This window comes from Dermacentor silvarum, chromosome 2 (assembly GCF_013339745.2).
Source record: "Dermacentor silvarum isolate Dsil-2018 chromosome 2, BIME_Dsil_1.4, whole genome shotgun sequence".
NCBI classification, from domain to species: domain Eukaryota; kingdom Metazoa; phylum Arthropoda; class Arachnida; order Ixodida; family Ixodidae; genus Dermacentor; species Dermacentor silvarum.
The window spans coordinates 257870124-257891129 of record NC_051155.1 but is presented as its reverse complement, the minus strand read 5'-3'; positions in this window follow the sequence as shown (position 1 = coordinate 257891129).

Genomic DNA, 21006 nt, shown 5'->3' with positions numbered 1-21006 from the left:
TTATTTTGCGAAGACACAAGAAGGAAAAAAATTGCGCATGAAGCAGCTCGATAATTTTAATAGGAGATAACCATCCCAGAAGCTTACGCTCTCATACACTCCCACAATGCAAAAAATGTAGAATAAATACATACAAGCGTGTTATATACACACCCCGCGCACTGTAAGAAATTCAGTAGCTAGGATGGAATAAATCTGAAAATCAGGCACACATCTGCACAGACAACAGCAGTATTATAGTGTCCCAACTATTATGCACCAACATTTAAAAATATGCAAATGTCACGTAGCTTGATAGAACCAAGGTAATGTTGTTTGCCGTCGCTTGGAGATACTCAGATTATTTTTTACGTTCCGCCTAATTACATAATCAGCCTTAATTAATCAACTTCTCAAATATTTTAATTAGATTAAAAGTGTTATTGAGAAAATTGTAGAGCAACATCAAAAACTCCAGATGTAGCTTTCTATTGCTCAATACGTGCTGCATAAACGTGTTTTTCCGAGCGTGAAAGAAGCCTGCGAATACACCTAGAGTGCCTCGAGCGGCCAGTCGTGCGGTAATTTTGCGTGTTTCGCGTTTTTTTTTTTTTTTTCACGCTCGAAAAACACTTTTGTGTATCAGGTATTAAGCAGCAGAAAGCTGTATCGGGAGTTTTTCATGTTGCTCTACAATTTTCTCATTGACACTTTTTATCTAATTATACTATATTTCAAAGTCGATTAATCAATTATGAATATAATTATGTAATTAGGCGGAATGCAAAAAATAATCTATCTCCAAGCCACGGCAACCAACATTACCTTGGTTCTGTCCAGCTACGTGACATTTGCATATCTTTAAATGTTGGTGCGTGATAGTTGGCACACCCTGCATCTAACACATGCAGCAAAATTTGCAAACTGCTGTGGCACACAGCGGTTTTTGTGGCACACAGGAGGTTCTCTCTTCCGGAGTGGCTTTGGAGGTTTATTGGACCATGTAAGGTACTTTGGACAGTTCGGAAATAATGTGGGAATTGCATTTGCAGACAGAACAGGGCTCTTTGGCGCGTCAAGTAGCACTCTTTCATCGAGCTCCGCGTAATATGCCGTCGATATCATATCCTCTGAAAAATGCTTGTCGCAGAAATGGTCGGTAGGCATTAAAGTTTGGTCTGCCCTCGGAATTGCAGGGCGCCACTGCTTTAGACGACCACTGTCAGACGGCGCTTTGAATAAAGGTACACGCTCCGCACGTAGTCCGGTATCCAGTATTGCAGTTCGGAACGAAGCACTTTCTACCCATTGCAAACAGCGTTTCAGCGTTTCAAAGCTTCACTAAAAGATTTTCTGCTAACCTCTGATAATTTACTCTAATAAATTTTGGTATTTTCATAGTCACCTAACTAATAAGTATCACCTGTTCTTTTTTTTTTTTTTTTGCAGTGTTCTTACTGCGCCACTTTTCTTTCTCGCTTTGTTCGTTCTTTTTTTTCTTTTGCCTTTAAAAACTGTATAATATTTGTCCCTACCGTTGTTATTTCTGTTACATTACATTGATTAGAGCATTGTTTGTTGGGTTTTCTTTTATTATTATGATTTGCTTTTCTTGCAACTAATATACTATTATGCTATCCACTGTTATGCTGCCAACAAGTTTACAATTTTGTTGTAGTTTCTAACCGAGGGTCCCGTTTTCAGTATTAATACTCTGGGACCCTCTTCTGTATATTAGATTGATGTACCTATGTTTTGAAGGAGTGTGCTGGTCTGGGCTGGTTGGCACATCATTAGGAAGAGAACAAACAGCGCTAGGACGGGACGAAGTGAGTAGACAGACAAGGCGCTGTGTCTGCCTACTCACTTCGTCCCATCCTAGCGCTGTTTGTTCCCTTCCTACCTATGTTTTGCATACAAATAAACTTCAACTTCAACTTCAACACCCCTGAGAAGGCCGCTGCCACATTTGTCGAGGGCCGTGGCCAAGACAAGATCATGAAGCGCAAGCGAAAAAAAAAAAAAAATGCAGCCGATACACGAAATGAATGCTGATGATGGAGCAAGGCTCCTTGGACGATTACGGCTGCTGCTCGACCTTTCGCTTCGGGGTCTTGCCGCCGTCGCCGGCGTGCTGCTGCTTCTCGTGCTCGTAGCTCGGGGTTAGCTTCGCGGCGTTGCCGTTGGGCTGCCGCGTCTCGTTCTCGCAGTGCAGGATCAGAATCACGACGTTTGCGCTAACGTTCGCACTCCTCCATACTGCAGTGCTAAGAGTAGCGACAGCGGCGCGGCGCCGGCGCGACACCTGGGGCCGTATTCTGAAACGTTCGCCTAGGCGAAATTTCTTTTTTCACTTTCAGGCGTGCGCCGATTGGCTGTTTTAGCAAAATTAGATGAGCTGATTGGGTGGTTGAGCCCGACGTCATTCAATTTGCTCAACCAGCCAATCAGCGCGCATGCTGATTTCGCCTAGGCGAACGTTTCAGAATACGGCCCCTGCGCGCGGTCGGTATGCGCGATGCGTGCGCTCTGCGAACGGTTCGGCGCATCACGTCGCTTGCTCGATGAAGGGTTTCGGAGCGGCGCCGGCGCAGCGCAACACCTGTGCGCGATCGGTATGCGTGCGCAAAGGGGAGCGACGACGACGACGGTGACAACGGACATCGTGAAAGCCTAACTCCTAAAAAAGCGTGCCTTCGAAACAGCGCGGCCGCACATGCAAGTTCAAAGACGCAGCAGCGGCCAACGTTACTAGACTAGCTTCAGTTGTCAAACTCTCCGCCCGTGCGCCGCTGTCGCCACTCCTTTGTCAGCGGCTAGATGGCGGCGCCGTTCCATCGAGCTCCACTGCAGACGCTTCGCCGCAGGCTTGAGCTCGTGCGGACGGACAGCTTGCGCGTGCTTCACGCTTGCTGGCGTTCTCCCTATAGTGCGAATTAGTGATACCATGCGAAAGCGGTATCCACCTACAGCAATAAGATATATCGGGCTTGTTGGTTCACACTGAAAGAAGGGTAAACTCCACGATAGGAAGAAACCCATACGGCGAAGCGCAGAAGCTGCGTTTCTAAGTGTCGTGTGTTTCTTCCTGTCGTCTTAACCTTTCACGCAGTTTACTTTTCCCATACAGCAGCTTGGCACGTTTATTGCCGCTTTTACTTGCACTTTGGTCTGGGCAGTTATACGCCAGCTAGCGAGACCTTATTTATTATTCACAAAAATAACAGCACAAATTTCTTGTAAACCAATGTATGCTTTATTAAAGAAAACGAAAAAAAATTGCGTAGCTTGCACTGGATGCGCAATTCTAAAGAGACAGCGGAACTGATTGGCACCTAGCTAGTCCTGGCTTTTGGGCTAGGTTAAGTACTACCATGTCATCCCCAGCATTTCCCGGAATTTATTGATTATTGATCGATTATTAATTAGCGATTGATTGTCTATCGATTGGCTATCGCAAGGTATTGGCCACGTATTTGGGCAAGGCTAAGCACTACCAAGTCATCCCCAGCATTTTCCGTAATTTATTAATTATTGATTGATTATCGATTAGCTATTGATTGGCTATCGATTGCCAACGATGACTAAGCTTAAGTAGTCACAACCATTCTTAGCTAGAATTAGCCAGGCTCAGCTTCGCTAGTACACAGGGGTACGTGCTTTTGCACTTGAACCCTTTCTGCTCTGCCGCCAGGATCGGCCCAAATTTTTCTATTTAGCCGACACATTACGCCCGGCTTAAACAGCTCCGCTGTTACTTTATGCAAGGCTCCTGCAAGGTATGCGTGCATGCATATACGCATGAGTAAATAAAATTTAATGATAAGTGCACTCCGTTCCTGAAAGTGCAAGGGGCACCCAACACGACTCAGCGTACTCTCTGACAGCTCTTCTAAGATGGCCCAGAACACGTCACCATCTCTCTGCCAGCCCTGCCGGCCTCTGCCGCCTGTGCCGCAAACTCTCTCTGGGCTCTCGCCCGCCTCTCCCCTAACAGTAAAAAGAAATTTCTCCCCTAGGCGAAATTTCTTTTTTCACTTTCAGGCGTGCGCCGATTGGCTGTTTTAGCAAAATTAGATGAGCTGATTGGGTGGTTGAGCCCGACGTCATTCAATTTGCTCAACCAGCCAATCAGCGCGCATGCTGATTTCGCCTAGGCGAACGTTTCAGAATACGGCCCCTGCGCGCGGTCGGTATGCGCGATGCGTGCGCTCTGCGAACGGTTCGGCGCATCACGTCGCTTGCTCGAAGAAGGGTTTCGGAGCGGCGCCGGCGCAGCGCAACACCTGTGCGCGATCGGTATGCGTGCGCAAAGGGGAGCGACGACGACGACGGTGACAACGGACATCGTGAAAGCCTAACTCCTAAAAAAGCGTGCCTTCGAAACAGCGCGGCCGCACATGCAAGTTCAAAGACGCAGCAGCGGCCAACGTTACTAGACTAGCTTCAGTTGTCAAACTCTCCGCCCGTGCGCCGCTGTCGCCACTCCTTTGTCAGCGGCTAGATGGCGGCGCCGTTCCATCGAGCTCCACTGCAGACGCTTCGCCGCAGGCTTGAGCTCGTGCGGACGGACAGCTTGCGCGTGCTTCACGCTTGCTGGCGTTCTCCCTATAGTGCGAATTAGTGATACCATGCGAAAGCGGTATCCACCTACAGCAATAAGATATATCGGGCTTGTTGGTTCACACTGAAAGAAGGGTAAACTCCACGATAGGAAGAAACCCATACGGCGAAGCGCAGAAGCTGCGTTTCTAAGTGTCGTGTGTTTCTTCCTGTCGTCTTAACCTTTCACGCAGTTTACTTTTCCCATACAGCAGCTTGGCACGTTTATTGCCGCTTTTACTTGCACTTTGGTCTGGGCAGTTATACGCCAGCTAGCGAGACCTTATTTATTATTCACAAAAATAACAGCACAAATTTCTTGTAAACCAATGTATGCTTTATTAAAGAAAACGAAAAAAAATGCGTAGCTTGCACTGGATGCGCAATTCTAAAGAGACAGCGGAACTGATTGGCACCTAGCTAGTCCTGGCTTTTGGGCTAGGTTAAGTACTACCATGTCATCCCCAGCATTTCCCGGAATTTATTGATTATTGATCGATTATTAATTAGCGATTGATTGTCTATCGATTGGCTATCGCAAGGTATTGGCCACGTATTTGGGCAAGGCTAAGCACTACCAAGTCATCCCCAGCATTTTCCGTAATTTATTAATTATTGATTGATTATCGATTAGCTATTGATTGGCTATCGATTGCCAACGATGACTAAGCTTAAGTAGTCACGACCATTCTTAGCTAGAATTAGCCAGGCTCAGCTTCGCTAGTACACAGGGGTACGTGCTTTTGCACTTGAACCCTTTCTGCTCTGCCGCCAGGATCGGCCCAAATTTTTCTATTTAGCCGACACATTACGCCCGGCTTAAACAGCTCCGCTGTTACTTTATGCAAGGCTCCTGCAAGGTATGCGTGCATGCATATACGCATGAGTAAATAGAGACTTTTAGTATTGCGGAAAATGCTTGCGTTAGCGTTAGCGTGTTACGCACGCTAAATCTTTGCGGAACGCTGTTCGATAGAGTTTTAGTATAGCGTAAGACAACGATGCGCCGCTAAGCGCAAAACCATCTAGCTGCGAGTAGTCAAAGCAGCAAATTTAATGATAAGTGCACTCCGTTCCTGAAAGTGCAAGGGGCACCCAACACGACTCAGCGTACTCTCTGACAGCTCTTCTAAGATGGCCCAGAACAGGTCACCATCTCTCTGCCAGCCCTGCCGGCCTCTGCCGCCTGTGCCGCAAACTCTCTCTGGGCTCTCGCCCGCCTCTCCCCTAACAGTGTCGACAACGGCGTTTAGCCGTTCCGTCACGTAGCCAGCGTTTTGACAGCGCTTGTGTGCGGTCTCACAAACAACGGGCTCGACTGTTTTCGACGGCGACGGCGTTTTGCCCGCGTTCGCACCGAACGCGCGCGGCGTTGGTGACGTGTTTATGAGGAACGTGCCAACCTTTGCGGTACACCCTCTGGCGGTGTACCGTAGCTACCATAAGGTCATGGTCCCTGTGGTCACTAAATAAATGAAAACCATCGGATCATATATATTTCTCAATTATTTAATAGTTGAAATAACCAATTACACCGTCACATTTTAATAGTCATAATGGTAAATACATACATCCCACCATAGTACAGCTTCACTGGTCTTCCATCTCCACCCCAGTGGAAGGGCTGACAGTTTTTTATTGCGATAGCAATTATATGGACACTTCCACCGGATTTCTGCCGTCGGCGTCGCCGTCGTCGTCGCCGTCGCCGTGAGGTTCCGTATGGATAAAATCTTCGCCGCGCGCCGTATGCCCGAGCGGAAGCGTGCGGGGACGCACGCTGTCACGGAGAGCGAGCGCACTCAATCTTCCACGCGCCAGCAAGGAAGCGGGAAGCGAGCGCCGGAGGGAGCGGGGGGGGGGGGGGGGGGGGCGCATTTCTACTCTGCCAACAACCGCGCTCGTCGCTCGCTCGCACCGTCTCTTATCTCCACACGGCTCTGACCTTTATGCGCTGTGCATTCGCCGCTCAGTTTCCGTTGAAGCGATAGACCGCACGTACCTTCGCCCGCTGCGGCGTATATGCGCTTGCTGCCAGCGTTTTGACAGTCGTTGTCTGCAGTCATTCAGTGTGATCTATTCATGTTTGTTTGTGCGCGCTCACACCACAGTTAGTAATAGTCGGGCCACATTTTCCAACGCACGCTACACATGCAATGCTGCCCGGATCGGCAGTGCAGCGCTACAGGTGTGTCCCTTCGCACGCGCTGCCCACGGGCAGCGCTTCTCATCAACACCACCGTTTCACACGCGCCTTCTCGTTGTCATCGAGTCTCTCTTCATGTCGGTCTACTTACGCCGCAGCACACCTGCTTACTTAATCAGCTCATGTTTACTACAATTCATATTGCTACCAAAGCCGCTCACGTTACTTCGTATGACATTGCTGTGTTGCTATCGCATTCATTGCTTCGCCCTTAGGGCGAAACTGTGACATTTTTATTGGCTGTTTCGACAAGTACGAGGGAAAATTCGGGAACACTTTCGGCACCGCATCCCCGGCAATTGTCCACTTGCCTCGTGGCACCTAAACTGTCTGTCCATTGATAATATGCACATAACGCTTTAAGATGTCCTGCGCATGAAAGTTTAAATCACACACATTGGATTTCGCAGAGAGTTCCCGGTAGGCACCGAGCTGTAACCGAGCCGAACATAGTCTGGCCGCGAGCGGGCAGCGCTTTCGCGCGCTTTGGGGGGAGAGTGTCAGCACCTCTCCTTATTGTTCTTACACCGTGGTGCCCCGCCACTACAAATGAGTTATGAATCCAACAAAGTACGCTTTCCTCGTGGTAAAGTGTCGTTTACTTCTGCTGCCAGGGCGCACTTTTCTTCGTGCGACGTTATATCTACACGAGCTCACGGTGGTGTCAGTAGCGTGCCAGTGTTGAGTTTGCAATGTTTCTTGTCACTCTGTGGAATCCAAAAAAGAGGAAATATGGTCAGCCGAAACGAGCAATCCACGACTAAACGCCGGGACAGTTCGCTTTGCGGAAGTTTTTAGTTGAATTGGCGCTAATGATACGAACACATTAATGTGGGAATTAATTTATTCACTAAATGTTCCACGGGAGTGCTTTATGTCATTCCAAGCCGTTTTTGGAAGTTAAATAGACCGAACTAGCGTGTGCAGGCTCGAAAAGCAAGAAAGAGGACAAGGACGCACAATTGGAGGCCAAAGTCATTGCGTCGGGTTGTGCTGTCCGGGGACGACCTATTTAGGTAGCAGAGATGAGACCACTTCAGTGCTATCGATGGAGGCATTTTATATGCTGGCATCTTTCGGCGCACATCTCCCACTTTCAAAAATTTCGGTCTTTGGCTACACAGCTGTACCAACAAAATGATACTCTCACGCAATGAATGCAATGTATTGCACTGGTAAGGAAACTGCTTACCACCATCGCAACGAGGTGTCCAACTCTAGCCGCAAAAGCACTGTGCACTTACCAGCCAGACTCGCTAATTGAGCTAGCACGCAGCATTAAAAACTAAATTCAAGGGTTTTACGTGCCAAACCACCTATGATTATGAGGCCTGCTCGAATGGCGAACTCGGAAATAATTTTCACCCTCTGAGCTTCTTTAACGGGCACCCAAAGTTATTGCATTTCGCCCCGTCGAAATGCAGCCGACGCGACAAGGATTTCATCCTTGTCGCGTCGGCCGCTTTAGCTTAGCAGCTAAAGCTATACGCCACGAGGGCGGCTCACACAACATTCGCGTTTAGTGACGTCACTTTAAGCGTCAAGCGGTCGCTGAGAGGGGTGTGTATGGAAAGCGACGGACTGCATGGCGCAACGGATGAAGATGACCGATACCATTGTTAGCAAGGGTGAAGAACTGCAACTGAAGTAAATGCAAAAATTCATTTCCATAAACCACGCAACGCAAAACACATTGCCTCCGAACTTTGAGGCAATGCAAAATGTAGGTAAATGCCCATGGTAATGACCAAGGGCTTTCGAGATCACGTACAAAATATGAAGAAATAAAATTGGCGCTTGAATATTATGAGAAATTCTGTTGGCTTTTGTCTGGTCAACTCAGTCTTACGTGGAGGAACGTTCATGAAAGGAAATATTGCCATCCGCCCAACTGCAGCACGAATCTACAAAGGAAAGGAAGCCCATACGGGTTTCTCAAAAATACAGCTTCGCAGTTGCAAAAACATTCGTGCTGGTCCTGATTTCTAACCCGACAGCAACGCCACACCGGAGCGGTCGCTCTACCATATGTAAGCTAACCAGGAAGCTAGCAGATAACAGAGCGAGGGCAAATTATTCGACAACCTCAACCTTGCGCGCGTCCGCAGTACTGGTTTGCCATATTTAGTGTATCAGTGTCGATTAATTCGCCCTCGCTCTGCCGTCTGCTAGCCTCCTCTCAGATGGTAGAGCCACCGCCCTGGTAAGGCGTTGGTGCAGAGTTCGTATCCCGGACCAGGAAAAATTTTTCTACAACTGCGAAGCTTTTCTTCTGAGAATCCTATATGGGTTCCCTCTGTAGATTCGTGCTACAGTCCGGGTGGAGTACAATCTTTCCTTTTAAAGGGCCCCTAAACCACCTCAGATATTTTTGAACATTTGAAGTAAACACGCGCATCGAATTCAGAATGCCGTCACGATCAACGATGCCAAACGCTGCAGCGCTACGCGCCGCGGGCGCGCCACACACACACACACAAAAAAAAAAACAATGCCGTCCTCCTCCCCTCGCCTTTCCGGTATCCCCAGCGGTCGTCACCATAGAGTTACTCACTATAACATTTAGAGGGTAAACTGGCGCCACCGTCTATGCGAGTTCTTTAAAGGGCTGCCGTGCCCTCACGGGAATGACGGGATATGTGTCTGCGAGGCTTGTGTTGGCTGGTTTTGTACGAGGCTTCGTCTAAGACGTGGATATGTCTACACAAATAACGCGTTCTTAAAATAAAAATGTCGCAGTTTCGCCCGAAAGGCGAAGCATCGATTGCGATAGCAAATTAGTAGAGCGCTATTCGGAGTAGGGATAGTAGTTTTATCGGCTGCATAAACTTGGACACATTGGCTTACTAACTGAATTAACAATCGTGGTGTCAGCGCGCTCAAGCAAACATGAATAGATCACACTGAATGACCGCAGCCAACGACTGTCAAAACGCTGGCAGCAAGCGCAAGTTCGCGCGGTCTATCGCTTCAACGGAAACTGAGCGGCAAATGCACAGCCCATACAAAGGTCAGAGCCGTATGGAGATAAGAGACGGTGCGGGCGACCGCCGGGCAGAGAAGTTGTTGGCAGATGAGAAGCAGCCCCCCCCCCCCCCCCCTCTCGCCCTCTTCCCGTTTCTTGCTTTCGCGTGGGAGATTGAGTGGTAAGATGCCTTTGGCGCCGGAGCACAGCGCCGCCTCCCTCCCTCCCATACCCCAATGGCCTTTCGCGGGACGGTCGCGTTTGCTTTCCGCCGTGCATTCGCCCTCCGTGATAGCGCGCGTCCCCCGCGCGCTTTCGCTCGCGCATACGGCGCGCGGCGACGATTTTATCGCTCTTGGAATCTATACGGAACCTCACGGCGACGACGACGACGACGGCGACGGCTATCGCAATATTGCTATCTCAATAAAAATCTACATAAAAGGCTTTCGTTCACCCATATTACATCTCTCAATTTAAGTTTACTCACCTTATACAATGCAGCATCAAGCGAAGAAAAGCAAGAACAGAAGACAAGTTGTTCCAAAGCGAGCGAGAATCTTGTTGTCTGCCCTCCAACTTTAGCGGCCAGCTGATACTTTTTACGTTTCATAGAATTGTGCATCCAATAGTATGTCCTCAAAATTAAAGAAAACATGTTTTTGTGTAATAATAAAGCTAAAGGAGTTTTTTACGTGCTGCTTTAGTGGGAAATGGATCATTGTGACAGACGGAACGGTGCTAGCCAGGCGCGCCTTCAAGGCGTTCGGGCTCTCCAAGAACGATGCTAATCCGAATCCAGAATATACCGGCATTCCCATGCATACCACAGCCCAGCAGCGTCACATTTCCCTCTAGGTTTTATAGTGTGAAACTCTATGGTCGTCACGATGTCAGCAGGGTGAATCTGGTGATGTCAACTGCGGAAACGATGTCCATTGGTCGAACAAGAACCTACGACTTCCGGTTTGTCTGCTAGCAGGTACGCGCGCTTTCTGCTCTTCCTCGTCGTGTTGCTCGTTTGTGCGTCCTCTCGAATCGGTAATTACAGCCCGCAATGCAAGTGCCAAATCACTCGCGTTCCATCACAGTCGTGCTTAGCGGTCTGATTAGCTGCGCGAACAGAGTGCGACAGTGTTGGCCTTTCCAGGCATGAGCGCAACACAGGATCTATAGCGGTACGCTTCTCATAACACGGGCTGGCACCGCAGCAACAGCGTGTAGCCGAGAAGCGCCGAGTCCACGTCCGCGTTACCGGCACGGTAATTCATCGCACGCCGTTTGCCGTTCGCGGGCCGCCGTTCGCGGGCCGCCATTCGACAGCGGTTTTTGCTCGCGAACCGCGAGATTTCCTTGCCGTACGTAAAGAGGATGAGACCGGGACTCATTTGTGCGGCAGCCTCAACGCCGCTGATCGCTCGACGGCGCCGATATCGTCGCTATAGGCCTTTTCTGGCTCACTTCAAAGCTAAAGCGGACGGCGCTTCGGAATGAATTACCGACGCTCACAAGCCGCAATATTTTCTTACCGTTGTTATCGCTCTTCTCAATAATTGTACACGACGAAAACACGCTTATATAAGCGGCGCCGTCGGCTGCGATGCGAGCACAGCTGAGCCGGTCGTCTCCCGTCGGTAGCCGTGCACGGAAGCTGAGCTCGACAAGTATCGGAGCTCTCGAGTTCATGTTTAACGTTTGACAGTGGATATCGTTCTTCATAAAATGTACAATTTACGCATCACTTCATCTAGGAAAAATTATTTTGCTTGGAACAGAAGCTGCAGGCGATGTTTTCGTCGCCGGTGGCGGAGGCGCGCAGCTTCGCAGTCGTCGATTGGCCCGTTGATCGTGCTCCGGGCGGTGCGCCGGCCGAACTGCCGTCTACTTTGGACACCTCTCGCGCTGCAGGCGTTCTAGGGCACGGGAGGCCGGTTCGCCGTCGGTATATTTGCCGCTAGCGTGGACGTGCCTTAAACGGAAGTGGGAGGTGTTTTGACAAGCGCGTTGGCGATGATGTGTGTCACGTGACATTTGGAGCAGCACTCGGCGAGGAGGAGAGACCAGCCGACGAGGAGAGTAGCGAAGGAAAGAGCGAAACGAGCGAGGACCGAGGTCCGCTACTACGGCACCGTTTCGAAAAATTCTGGCGGCTACGTGTTCGTTGTAGACTCGTGCACAACGCCACCGCTCGACCTCTGGGTGGTTTAGGGGCCCTTTCCTCCAGCTTTCGATCTTCCGCAGAACTGATGGGCCTAATTGAGTGTACCACTGCTTCGAGTTGTCGATTAATTCGCTGTGCGGTCTGCTAGCCTCCTAGTTAGCTCATATAGTAGAGCGACAACCCCCGTAAGACGTTGGTCCTCGGTTCGAATCCAGTGCGAGGACCAAGTTTTCTGCAGCTGCGACAATTTCTTTCTGAGAAACCCGTGCAGTTTTCCTTTGTAGCCTCGTTCTATAGAGTCGAGTGAACGACAATTTTATTTCATAATGTACACGTGTGATGGTGGTTTTGTTTTTGGTTTTAACAGCGGAGCTGTTTATGCCGAGCGTAACCTGTCTGTCGTAGACAAGAAATGTGGGCCGATCCTGGCGGTTGTGCAGAAAGGGTCCAAGCGCAATCGCACATACCCCTGTGAACTAGCGAAGCTGAGCCTGGATAAGTCTAGATAAGCATGGTTGGGACTACTTAAGCTTAGTCAGTCATCGATAGCCAATCAACAGCTAACCAATAATCGATCAATAATCAATAAATACCGGAAAATGCTGGGGATGACTTTGTTTCTCAAATCATTCTTTGTCAGCGACACCTGCCTGAGCATGCATTCGATAGCTGCGTTCGAAAGAGGCAGCGCAAGTAGGGACAAAGCAAGCTCAGATAGCAGTGGGAAAATTGGATTTCCGGCTTTGTTTTTTGAATTCTTGATGCACAACTTGGTGATGCTTTCGACGCCTTCTGCTATACTGGGAATAGGCGTCTGCAGCGCGCGATATTCGCACTCTTATGAGGAAATTGTGCTGTCTTCGACAAAGTCTGAGAAGGTGCAACGGAAGGACTCAAAAGAATGCCGCTTGACATTATTAGGCTCGAGAAGCTTCAAAACACTGAGGAGTTTCAAATTTGATGGGAGCCGCTTCATCACGCTTTCGATGCAGGCAGAAATAAACTTGCGGCATCTTTCTTACAGGGTTATCTTGCCCGACTCAGAGCAGTTTTCGAGAGAGTCGAGAAATGCCGCTCCGAAGCTGCATGTCCTAATGTGGAGGGTGTTTTCCCCGATCCTCAGCTTAATTGTGTAACCGGGCATGACAACCCTTCCCTTCAGAGACTCGATAAATGTGGTCAATTCTTCGTACAGTGATTGGGATTCCAATTCGTAGAACTGGATTGGGAGATTCGAATTAAAATAATTTATTTACTCGTTCTAATTCGTCAATGATCTGGCTTAGGAACCAAATGAGCAGGATGTATTGCTCATCTGCCTACATTTCGCTCAGAACTTCTGCTGCGTAACAACGTTCACGCCCTCTTGCGGTCCACTGGTTCAGGATGGACCTCAAAGCTGGTGCGATGCTCAGCCATCTTGCCGCTCAGACAAGACGATATTGCCGAAGAACACAGCCTTCGAGATAGCCTACATATGTTTGTAGCAGGAATGTGCTTTTGGTTTTCATAAACCGGCGTTCCCGAACTTTAACGCGACAGCGTTAAAATTCGGGAACCGTGTCGCAGAAAATCCGGTGTCGGCGTCGGGGGCGTCGCCCGGCCAAGAAAATCATCCCGAACCACCCCAACCGCGCAGTCCCTCCGCGTGGCGCAAGGCGTTAGTGAACAAAATTGAATTTCTCAAAGTAATATCCGTCAGAAAATTGTAAAGTACGACTTAATCACAACCTGCAGACGTGATAGTGTCGGATTATAATTTGAATGTACGAGAAAACATAATTCTGTTGCGAGGAAACTCAAGCACAATCCCCTTTTCCAACAATTCCACCATACAACAGCGGCGCGCCCGGGTAGGTTACTTGCTAAAACACCATCCAGATGGCGCTCGCGTCCTCGGCAGGTCAAACTGAGACTTCGCCTGCCGAATGCGTTTTCGACACGTGCGCGCCTTGGGGCAACAGCAAACACTTAACAAAATAATAAAAAAGGTCCTAGGTCCTTCACATTTTAAAATAAGACGGCTTTTACTGCCCCTGAAAAAATGGCTTCCCAGCGTTGCATTCGTGTATAAATGTGAAATCGACTTAAGGGTATCAGTGAAAGCTTGGTCTTTGTAAGCTGGCTTTCCCACGTTGTGTACTGCAGTGAAGCTTACTCACAATGAAAAATGCACCCGCTGTGGTTGCTCAGTGGCTATGGTTTTGGGCTGCTGAGCACGAGGTAGCGCGATCGAATCCCGGCCACGGCGGCTGCATTTCGATGGGGGCGAAATGTGAAAACACCCGTGTACTTAGATTTAGGTGCACGTTAAAGAACCCCAGGTGGTCCAATTTTCAGGAGTCCCCCACTACGGCGTGCCTCATAATCAGATCGTGGTTCTGGCTCGTAAAATCGCACAAATAAATTTTTAAGAAGGAAAATGCGATGCGAACTGGACCCGAGAACGCTGTCGCGCTCCACTCTTAAAAGCGCAGTATAAGCGTCCTCCAATTTTCTGTCAGTGTTGACGTGGTCTTCGGGACTCGGAAGTCCTTGATGCAAAAATAGGCCAAAAATTGCCATGTAGTCAACTCGGAATTTTCGACGCCAAACCGCATAAAAAATTGCCCAATTTGGCCATTAATAGCCCAATCTGGCAACCCCGGACCTGGCTAGCGCGCGGGAGCTAATTTCCCGCGCGAACCTACTTCTCCCTCCCGGGTTTGAGTTACCGCGCGAGCAAACGTCACCGCGACGCGTATTTCCATTTGCTAGTAGGTACAGCGTTTGACCGCTGGCGCCACGCTGCGCCGCTCGCGCGTACCATGTTTCGAGCCGCCGCCGTTGGAACGGAGGAGGCGTTGACGGAGAAAACGCTGGGCTGGTGGTGACTTAGCCTGCTGTTGGGATCGGTGGTATTATAAACGCATCACTGTTTTGATGATCCAAATAATCTCACTCAGGGAGGGAGCAGTCTACCTGACTAAAGCAGTATGTCTTTATTTGGGGTGTTGCTACGCTGCGCTCCGCAACACCCCAACGACCGCCGCTTCGCGTCGGCGCCCGGCACCACGGCTGCCGCCGTGGCGCCGAGGTTCAAGCGACCGCGCTGGCAAACAGAGAGAGAGAAAAAAAGGGAAAAGCGTGATATTAAGAAAAAGGAAATGTAGCCAGAGCGGGTTTCGAACCCGCGTACGCAAGATCCCGAAGCGAGCGCCGTAACCACTCAGCCATACAGCCACGCTTCCAAGGATTGCATTCGTGCAGACCATATGATTGCGTTCGAGCGCCCTCGGTGAACGGAACCACCTAGAAACGCGGTACGCGCGAGCGGCGCAGCGTGGCGCCAGCGGTCAAACGCTGTACCTACTAGCAAATAGAGTGTTGCCACCGGGACACGCCCTGATTGGCCTCCCGAGTGGCGGCCTTCGGTCACCCTTTCCACCTGAGCTCTCTTGCGCTGAGCGCCGGAGCGCCTGACAGCCGCCGCCCGCGGCAAATGCTCACACGCCCGCAACGAGTTGGTTACGTGGGACCTTGGCTCTCGCGACTGCTCGTTCTCGTGCTTGGTGGAGCACTTCCGGGTTCACATCGGGCGCGCGTACCCGATCGGTCTTGCGGTCAGCCGTTGCCCGTAAGCGCTGTCGCACTGTGCTGTGTCTTGGGTGAACTGACTCCGGAGCCTTCTCTGCACCGGAGAGTCGACGAACCCTGCCGTAGCGCGTTTGTGCGTGGCGGAGTGGAGGAGTGTCGTCCCCGTTCCTGACCGTCGCTCGTAGGGTGAGCCTCGCGCCAAACCCATCTCCACAAAATTCGAGGGCTTTCCTTGCTAATAAACACTTGATAGTAGCACTCTTGTATGTCTCCGTTCTTTTCATCTCTTAGCACCAAGTTAGCTAAACGAAAAAATTACCCTTAAACATAACATTTCCTGCCGACAGCTCATGAACATGGACCGAAAGGCTACCACGGGCCCGGGCGATCGGCTTCTTCAACCATCCACAGTACGGGCCCTGCTCTTCGGTGCTTCGGCGGTGGCTTACCAGGTGAAGTGTTCACATACGCCGACCATATATGATTTTAGTACTGATGCAAAGAAAATGTAATATTCCTTCCTTTAGCACACCTATTTTGCGCGCATGGCACGGCTAAGAAGGTAGCTTGTGTGCAACACCACCTCGTTAGTTTCAATTACACAGGCTGATGTTAGGTATGAAACTATTTTCAACGTTCTAAGCAGCTGTTTCTTGAACATAATAGCAACAAGTACTGTATAGTTCATAACAAAAATAGCGTGCACCATTAACGGAATTACCATAAATTTAAAAGTCAGCTTACGGATTACAATATCTGAGGAAATCCTTGTGTCCGATTTTGACCTTCGCTAGAAAAACCTGAAAACACAAGTCTGCTCCATGTAGTGGTGCAGGCTGATAAAATATTCATCCTTTTCTCAGATCGGCCATTTGTAAATTTCATTCGGTTCAAGCTTGACAATGAGTAGGGGAAAACAATTTCAAGTAACGTCAGGCACAGAATGTCTGCAAACAAACATAAACTGCTTCACAAAACTGAGCGAGTTCACACCAATCAAGCCAATATAGTGCTTCAGGATCAGGTGCACAATTGGAATTACTTAATTGGAATAATGGAAATACTCGAAATATTATGCTTAATTACAATAAAGTTTTGTAACGGAAATAGCAACAACTATAGCCAGATGGCCTAAAGAAAGCCGAGTGATTGACAGCAAAGAAATTGGTCGCTTTGTCTCACCGAAATTGAAGGGCAGCATTCTCAGAACAAGAATTTCTTGTGAATGCAGGGTAGAAACGCACAAAACAACGAACAGATCCAGCTTTCAGGATGACGATGATGATTCATGATGATTTATTGGCATCCCCTTTGAAACGGGGCGGCGACAAATAGTCACCTAGCCTGCTTGATTTAATCAGGTATACTATACATGTTCTTTATGTAGCATTTTTGTATACCTCTCATTATTCTTTTTCTTTTTCAAAAATTTACCTTGTAGCGCTACCTATGATGTTAAGAGATCAGGTCGTACCCATCTTTTCCCTGCTTTTTTTCCACCAGTACTCTAATCGTCTCTTGCTTATCTCTACGGCTGATCTGTTGATGTTTCCTTCCACTTTAAACCCAAGCGCTTCTGGGAGTGGCACGTTACCTATACGGTTCTCGCTGGGTGGATCCCGTCGCATTCCATTAGGATGTGCGGAGTGGTCTCTGGATCTTTACTGCAGCATACACATGCCTCATCTAGATCCGAATATTTGTTCCGGTATGTTTTGGTCCTTAGGCATCCGGCTCGAGCCTCCAATAACAATGCACTGCCCTTTCCTTCTAATTTCTTCTCATTCTTGTAAATCTCCATTGTTCTTTTTGTTTCCATTCTTTGCATCCAATTCACGGTCTCTATTTCTCTCACTCACTTTCTGATGACTCCTGGTTGTCTATTTACAGTTTCGATTAGCCTGTACTTGGTTGCCAAATTCCTTGACCTCTTCCTCCATTCTATGTACACGCTTTTCATGTAGAGATACTTGTGCACTTTAGCCGCCCATTTATTTTCATCCATGTTCCTGAGCCTTTCTTCAAAACTAATTTTGCTCTGTGCTTCTCTGACTTCAAAAGAAGCCCAACCCATGTCACTCTGCACTGCCTCATTTGTGGTATTACCGTGGGCTCCCAAAGCCAACCGACCTACTGATCTTTGGTTAACTTCCAAACCCAACACAATATCGTCCGTGTGAATTCGATATCGACCGCTAGCGTCCGTGTGAATTTCAGTTGGGGCGAGCGGGTCGAAATGTCGCAAGTGTTACATGAAGGTTCAAGAGATGGCGCCACCATTCGGTACGTACAGTGTTTACAGTAGTTTACACACTGGCCGCGCGCCCCTTCTGAAACCCTCCTCCTCTATGAACTTGGAGCAGACGAAGTATCAAGTTGCGTCTGGCCCTCCTGCTCCTCCCCTGCTCGTCGGCCGCCCCGTCTACTCATTCTATTCTCTGTACCTCCATGTAACCACACCCATTCCTATGTACTCCATGCTTAATAAACCCAGTTAACCCCCGTTAGCACAAGTCCAGTGTTCTATCGCCCAGTAAAAGAGACATAACGAAACAGCAAGATTGTAGGCGACGTAAGAATGAGTCGGAGTTTAAGCGGCTGCTACTGAGGTCAGTCAAAGGCGCTATAATTGAGGCGAAGTTGCGCGTGAAACGTCGAAAATAAGAGAAAAGGCTGATGAAGCTTCGAAGGTCTTTGATTGCTGACGGTTTAGGAAACTCGGCAACAGCACGAAGTTTCGAGGGATACGGAAGGACCCCATCTCGGGAGATGACATCACCCAGAATAAGCAGCTTTCGTGCGCCGAAGCAACACTTCTTAAATTTAATTGTAGGCCAATGGAGCTGAGGCAAGTGAGGACAGTTTCGAGGTGTTGTAGATAAGTCCCAAAGTCGTGTGAAAAAATCACAATATCGTCCAGATAGCAGAGGCACGTTTGCTACTTGAGGCCGCGAAGGATGTTGTCGATCATGCGTTCAAATGTGGCAGGCGCCTTGCAGAGCCCGAAAGGTAGGTAGGCCCGAATTGAATTCATATAAGCCATCGGGTGTAACGAAGGCTGGTTTGGAGCGGTCAGGCTCAGTCATCGGTACTGCCAGTAGCCGAAGCGCAGGTCTAACGAAGAGAAAAATTATGCTCCTTGCCAGAAGTCGAGGCCGTCGCCTATACGAGACAAGGGATAGATGTCCTTACGCGTGATCTTGTTCAGCCGGCCGTAGTCAACGCAGAACCTAGCTAATTCAGCCGTCCCTTTTCTTTACCAGAACGACCGGTGAGGCTCATCGGCTGTTCAAGGTCTGTATGACGCTGCGTTGAAGCATGTCAACTTGTCCTGCGATGATGCTGCGCACAGTACCTGACATACGATAAGGGCGCTGCCGCTAAGGAGCGTGGAGACCAGTGTCGGTGGGCCGGTTGAATTACGGCCCAAGTGTCGAAGCTGGCGAGGAAGCGTTCAAGTATGGAGGCGATTTGAGCGCCTTCCTTCTGCGTAAGATGAGCGTCGACGCATCGAGAAAGGGCCTCGGAAAAGGAAGGTAGAGTGGAAGCATCAATGGTGTCAATTTGAAGGGAAGTTCAGGAAACTCGTATGCAGAGACGGAATGAAGTTCATCAATACTGCCAAGCCACTCGCCGTGCAGTAAAGTGGATGGACATGAAAACGCACTGAAAACATGCATGGCGCTTGTAGTATCTTGAATTTTCAGTACGGCGAAAGGAACTAGGAAGCACTTGCGACATAGAGTGGTTTTAAGAGGAGCAAAAACAACAGTTTAATCAGCAGGGGCGCCACAGAAAAGCGGCATCAGAGAGGATGAGAAAGGAGGAATCGCGGTATCGGACCACAGACCCTTCGGCAGGTAGAGGAGGTGAGTCACACAACGGCGTGAACTCGACTTCAGCGTGGGCACAGTTAATGACGACATGGTGAGTGCAGAGGCCAACTATAATGATGTGGCGGCATTTCGGCTGGACAACAAACTGTACTGTATAGTGGTCGTCCTGAATAACGACCCGCGCTTTGCACGTTGCGCGCTCGCAGTGCTCAAGATGTCAGCAAGGACGTCGTAACTTTTCGCAATACACGGAAAAGTTGTTCACTCATAAGACACTGCGGCTCCCGTGTCGACAAGAGCTAGGACAGGGACACCTTCGACAGAGGCGGCAACGACATTACAGGGGAGGAAAGCTAGGTTTTCAAAATTTTGCATACGGCGCAGTTCTTGCCCCCGGAACTACGGCTCCTAGTTTTCTTTAGGAGCAGGTTGAGGCTGTCGCAGCATTGACGAAACGGAACGGCGACGCGGTGAAGGCGACCGGCGTGTATTAAAGTTTCGGTGTGTCGAAGAGAAGGAGTTCACTGGCGGGCCAGATAAAGCATTATGTGGCGTCGGTGCAAAATCATAGGTGTTCGGGCGGACGTCGTTACGTGACAGAAAGCCATGCCGGCGGCAAGAGAGAGGTAATTTTTCATGGCAGAAAGATGGAGAGGTCGGTCTGGGTGAAGTGCCTCTAACCTGCTGCTTCACGCGGGGGAAGAGGTTTGGGGGGAATAACCGATATAGGGTACGTGAAGAGGAAGGAGGGTCGTGGTATGGTTGCAAAACCGTGCGGCGAGGCCAGGGAAACCGCAGGAGAAGCATATGGGGAGGTTGTCTGCAGTGCTCCCCGGGTTTTGAAAACATGGTGCCAGTCGGGAGAATGCGCGGGCGGCCTGGTGCACTGGTTAAGAGGACGCCTTGAAAGATGTGTGCGGGCATGCAGGAGTTCGCGATGGGCGGAGGCCCGTAAGGGACCACAGCTTCGGCGTAAGTCAGTGGAGCAGTCACCTTTAATGTAGGAGCTGCTGGTAGCAGCTCGGAAACCTGCTCTTGAAGAACGCGTCATTTCGAGGAAGGTAGCGTAGGTGGGACAGGATCAAGGGTACAAGGCAGAAGGGATAGCTGGCGCCCAACTTCCTCGCTCACAAACAGCTTTATCTCGCGAAGTAACAAAGAGTCATCCTCCGCAAGACAAGCAGGTGTTAATGCCGAAATTGTTTCGTCGGATGAGCAAGAGCGGCGAGTGGGCTCGCGTTGCCTCCCCAGCTCCTCATAGCTTTGACATAGTTGAATAGCATCGTCTACCGTTTGCGGGCTTTTGGAAACAAGCATTTGGAATGCATCGTCAGCGACACCTTTCAAGATGTGTTTGATCTCGTCGGTCTCCGTCATGGATGGGATGACACGCTTGCAAAGGTCGACCACATCCTGGTGTAGGTTTCTCCACATTGCTGAGCTCGTCCTCGCAAGCGCTGTTCGGCACGCAACTTGCGAACGTCTGGATGGCCGAAAAGTTCCTCGAATCCCGTTTTGAAGGCTGACCAGGTCGTAAGGAGACTATCTTGGTTAAGAAACCAGAGATTGGCGACGCAGTAAAATAAATGATGACATTGTTGAGCTTCTTTGTGTCGTCCCAGTTCTGCTTGCCTACCTGGTCGTAAGACACAAGCTAATCTTCGAAGTCGTAGTCGTCGGT